We start from the raw sequence: 6,000 nt of genomic DNA on the forward strand, positions 1-6,000 counted from the left end.
TCTTTTCAGATAACACATGTAGGTAATTATTTTGTGATCTCTGCATCAGAAATGTATTTTTGCACTATGTGCCTTATAATAGTTGTAAACATTAATAAGACTATAAAACATTATTTTCCTAGAAGTGTTTACATTTGCAATTAAAATCTTGTAATTTATAAAATATTTATATAATAAATATGCTTGTGTGAATGGTACCAGGGTGCTTTTATTTGGATTCTTGTTGGTATTGTACTCTAAGTACAAAATGTAGCAAAAACATTTCAGCTTCTTTATGCACAGAATAAGTACATTCTTAATACTTCTTTACAGTGGTATGCAATGACTTGTACTGGAATAACTGGGGGTTATAGTTGCAGGGATAATTTCTGTAGAAGCAAATCCTGCTTCAGAGGGAAGAACTCCATGTCTGTCTGCTCTTTCCAATTATCCTCCCTCATTTGGCTATATTTTTTGTAAATTGTTAACTGAAAATATGTAGGAATCTGAAATAATTTTCCTGTCTTTGTTCTTACTCAAGCCTTTATAGCATGGTCCCTTGCCTGCTGCTTTGGCAGAAGGGCAACTGCAGTTTGCCTCTATCCCCAAGAGAACTTTTTTCTTTTCAGCTCATTTACAGGCTACAAAGTGTTCAGCTCTGCTGCCACAAAGTCACTCTGAGAATCCACTGCCAAACAAAGTGACTTCTAATGCAGTATTCAATACATCATGTTTTTCTTGGATAATAAAATATATTTTTGAGCAAAAATGTAATTTCTATGCTTCTAACATATCATGTGGTCCAGCTTCTGCATAGAACAGCACTATATTTTACTGTAAATTTTTGCATATTTTCTTTCTTATACCCTTGATTTAGAATTTCAGTCTTACTGCAGGGAAAAAATAATCATTATGTTCTGACATTTTGTGACTTCTCTGTGTAAGAATGTATTTTGTTTTTGTTTTGGTTTGTTTTTCTTTTGTTTTATTTTGGTTTTGGCTTTTGTTTTGTTTTGTTTTGTTAGTTTTGGGGTTGTTTTTTTTTGAGGAAAAAGGGCTTGATCAGTCATCCCAATTTCAATTTTCTAAATTCTTACCCCAAGGGCAATTCAAGAAAAACATAAGCCTGATGATCAGCTTTGCATAAATTGAAGACTTTGTGATGCTGACATGTTAGGAGGCCACGTAAACAAAAAAGAGGATCGTGGGTTTTACTTGCAGTAAGATGTTTCCATATCCTTTAACTGAAATTGCTCTGAATTTCCACCCCACTGGGCAGCTGAGATGCTTGCCAGAGTGCCAGGGTGCTCCATGGCAGTGCCATGAGCTCCAGCCCCTGGGCTGAGCTCCCCATGGCTGGTCACTGTCACTCAGCTCTCCTGCTTGGGTTCAGGCTTAAAATGAAACCCTTAACTGCCCTACCACTATTCCACAGAGAAAAAATAATAATAAATGGTAATAGCTAAAGGGTATTGTAACAACACTTTCTTAGGTAGCTCCTAGGATCTTTTCAATGCCACCAATGGCAGCATTACATATGAGGTGACAGAACTGCCTTTAACTTGCCTCTCTGTGTGCACACACACATTTAATGCTTATCTGAATATTAAGTGCCAAGAAGAGGCTAGATGTGAAAAACCTTGTTTCTCACATTTCTCTAACAAAATGTCACTTGCTGTGTCATGTGACAGTATCTGTGACTTCTTGTGGTGAGTTCATTCTAGATGTCTTCTACTCGTGTTTCCCCAAAGGTGATATGTGGGAGGTAGCAGAGGAGATGGAAACTTTGGCTCTAGGTACACTAAGAGGTCTCTGTTCTAGCAGAATTCATCCTGGTGTGTTGTGCCACTCTCCCTCTGCAGAGAAGCAGGGTGTGCCCAGGTGTTTGATCTGCAGCATGTGTGTTGTACAGTCAATCCTACATTTGTGGGCAGAGTTGTGACCGAGTGATTTCAGCACATGTCTGTGTCTGTGCGGGTTTTTGATGGACAGTCATGTGTTTTCTTATCTAAATGAAAGGCTGTAATATGCAAGACATAATTGACAATATGAAGAAAAGTTGGGGTGTTCTTCCCCTTCTGTAACCTGGAATATGTTCAGCATAACTTCTGTGTTTTGTTGGCTGCTTGAAATGAAAGTTACATGTAGCAGGAAAGGGGGTTTGTGTCTTTGCATTTTTGTTGCAATAAAATATGAGATTCCTGGGAAATTCAGAATATTAATAGAATAGTACTGTCTTGCAAGTGCTTTCTACATCTTGCAAATCTTTAAGATTAGGAAGAAGTATGTGGGTTTGTTTTCATAGTTTCCATAAAGAAACAAATAGATATGTGAAAATTGATGTTCTGTGTCTATCAAAACTGAACTTCAATTATAAGTTGATAAGAAATATGCTGTAATAATTCTAACTTTAACTCAAAAAATATAAAGGAAAACTATTTACAAAAATAATTTTGAAGGAAGATAACTGAATATCTAAATAAGGAACATTAAAATGAGCATCATATATAAACATCACAGCTGGGATTTCAAAGTAATCCATGTTGGCAGTTAGTCCATGTTGGCTTTATTTATAAATTGAAACAATTTCCTACTGCACACCAAAGAAGCCTGTCAAAGCATTTTTCAAGAATTATTTTCATGATACAATAGACTTCCATATTTCTACTTTTATAGAAACTGAAACATGAAATACTAAAGTCTGCACTTAAATGCCTTGAACATTTACATGGTATCTTACTTGATGCAAGTAAAGTGTAACTGGAGGTCACCATGGCAGAACCAATATGAAATAATGACCTCTAAAGGCTAGAAAGTGGCAACTCTGGGGAAGTATTTGTATCCTAGAGACCCGCTTATGGTCTCACTTTTATAGAATTTGGCCATCATTTCCTGAGCATTTATGATTTTTTCAGGATGCTCTCAATAATTGTTATCTAATTAAAACATGAAGGAGAGGCCCTCTCTCTTTCTGATGTGCTTTGAAAAAAAGCTGTATAGATCACAGAAAAAAAAGTACTGCTTTTAAAGGGCATTCCTGTTTCACAGTACTGGCTTTCCTTCAGACAGAGCAGAACTTTGATAGTCAGGGTAAACTACCTGCATTTTGTTCAAACAGAACTACAAGCTATCTGACTTGGAGTTGGATCTGACTTTTAACATTGCCAACCACAGAAGGTGGTTTGCTTTTGCATAGTTAAGTTTATTTTGCAATACTATAGCTTGAGAGGCTTTTCTGGACTTTGTTTATCCTGGCTTTAAAGGAGCAATCTGTGCTCTGTTTCTGATAAATTTCTCCTTGTGTTCAGTTATGATAGATATTCGTTTGAGTTGATTGTATAAAAATACTGTAGCAGCAGAGCAGAGCAAAGATCTAACTGTATTTATGTCTATATTCTGCCTTTAAACATGAACAGCTGTGCCTGCATTCATCTGTCTCGTGTCTCACTCTGTGCTGCCATCCAGAACCTTTTCCTTTTCAACAAACAAACGTTTCCCTCTTTAATCTGTGTGTGCATTTTATCTCTGTTCCTGCAACAAAACTTTCTTGTCCACATATGTTTTTCAAATTTTATTTGCATAATTAAACAAAGCATGCAACGTGGAGAATCTAGGCTGTAAATGGCAGCGAATTCCTCTCTCTGAACAGCTGAAATAAAACAAGCTATTTCTGTCTTGCTCATCATTACTATTTTGTTTTGGAAAGTGAAACCCCTCATTTATGAATACTGAAAGCCTTTTTTGAAATAACTGTATGGGCTTATTTTGCAGTCTAGTTTACAGAAGCAAGAAACATTCAAGGAGAACTCATGAATTTTCTATTTGCAGAAGACTAGAGTGATTCATAGCAGCAGCATGTGTTTACACCTTGTAGGATGAAATCCTTTTTTTTGCACTTCAGCTGTCTCTAGCAGTCACTTATTGATCATGGTAATGACATTCATGGTCAGTTCATAATTATCCATGAGGTTTTTAATTTACTCTTGGAAGATGGAATAATTAAAAATGCGGTTGCACAGAACACAAATTGAAATTTGTGCTTGTAAAATCAGGGAGCAGAAAGTTTCTTTTTAGTGTCTCATATTTAAAACATCTTTCAGAAAAGCTTGTATTTTACATCTCAGAAAAGAAAAGAGCAGCCCTGCTAGCGTTTGTGTTCCTGGAAGCTCTGCAAATCAGACAGGGCTAGGAAGGCTGACACCAGCAGCCCCTTTCATCAGGGTTTACAAGGCATTTAACTAACAATTCTTTTGCCCTTCAATTATTGTTTTCTGTCTTGGATTTATTACTACCTTTGCCAGAAAAGTGTCTCCAGTTCCTTAACTGAATTTCCGCTTCTAACTTCTGAGAAAGAAAGAAAAAGAAATAAATTTATAGTTGCTACCTCAAAGGGAAACCACACAACTTGTGTGCTGACATAAAAGCAGGACCAGAATGTGCACATTATTTTGCTTCTAGAAGCCTCTCTTCCATGGCAGGATTAGAGAGTCATTGCTGCTTTTTCTTTTGTGGACAAGTGAATATTTGGTATCATGCTGCCAAATATTTACTGAGAGATTATTTTGAGACAGGTCTCTGGAGAATGCAGATAGACAGGCAGAAAAAGGGAGATACTCTTTGGGCAGAGAGCTCAGCCTCCTGCAATGTGTTTGTCTGACCAGCTGTCGACAGCATTGCCTCATATGAAATTCAATGTTGAGATGTTTCCCAAGCAGCAAAGGAAGTGAAGTTGGAGCTCTGTTTTCAGCAGTAACTTACACCCTGCTTAAGCAGAGAGAGAGAGAAGACTTTAATAAGGAAATGTGCTTCTGGCTACCTGAAAAGCTTACCTAGCCCTTATCCAAGCAAACCTCTCACCATTGTTACCAGTGTTGTGGTTTTACTGCCATATTAAATTATATATAAGCTGTAAGAACTATAAAATTTTAATTAAAAAAATGTATCTACAGGAATTTTGCACTGCTCAACTAATTTTTCTGTTTTGTTCTATACACTGCAAACATTATTTCATACCTCTTGAGTGTGCTTGACTTTTCTAACAAAAAAAATTATTCTGGAGACATAAGTTCTTAATTTTTTTTAATTTCTGCTTTACTCAATGAAAAAGTAAGGTCTCTTATTTTAATGATATTGCCCTAGAAACACACATTCAAGCAACATGGTATTTTAGTATTTAAATATTTTTACCCACTTCCACATTTACATTGTTGATCAAGCCAGTGGCATTTTCCATATCAAAAGGCATAAGCCAGCACAAGAATGAGAACTAACCTGGCAAAGTTGTTTGGGTTTCTTTGTAAGGTGGTACATTACAAAAAATGGATGTGAATTGGCATGATCACTCTGCAGTATAAAAAATTCTGGGTCTGATTCCACAAGTCACCAGAGCAGGCCATACTTCTAGCCCTTACTGAAGCCCAATAATGCCCATGTAATTCTGCACTGGTGCACAGATCTTGTATGAGGATCCAGTTCCCCACGCTTGAGACCTCAGGCTTTTGGGGTTTTTTGGATGCTTGTTCCTGGCCTATGCCTTCCTCTAGCATTTTATTCAGGACAGAGCACATGGTTATTTTTCAAAATGGTTATTTTTCAAAATGTGCTATTGCTGGTAGAAATACAGGATAAATTGTAGAACATAGTTACTCTTGTGGTATTTGTTTTCATCAGGAGTTGCTATTTGAAACTTTTGTCCTATTTGAAAAGTTGCCAGTTAAATTCCCCATGGCTACACAAGAATCACTTGCTTTAAAAGCAGAAATTTCATGCAAATCTGAGGGCATATTTGCTTTAAAGATCTAACTGTATACTGTGCTGCTACTTATGCTGCCTTTACCATATGAGCCAAAGCTAAATTATGACATCAGTGCTATGCCAAGTATGTGCTAAAGATATCAGAATAATAAATATGAGGACATTCAAATGACCTCTTGGCATGTAGGAAATAGGTTGTCATGCCCATATAGCTTCAACTAGCAGATGATAGTCTTAAATCTAGATCTTCTTCCAAGAAAAAAGATG

Source organism: Oenanthe melanoleuca, chromosome 1A, assembly GCF_029582105.1.
Source record: "Oenanthe melanoleuca isolate GR-GAL-2019-014 chromosome 1A, OMel1.0, whole genome shotgun sequence".
In the NCBI taxonomy this organism is placed as follows: Eukaryota; Metazoa; Chordata; class Aves; order Passeriformes; family Muscicapidae; genus Oenanthe; species Oenanthe melanoleuca.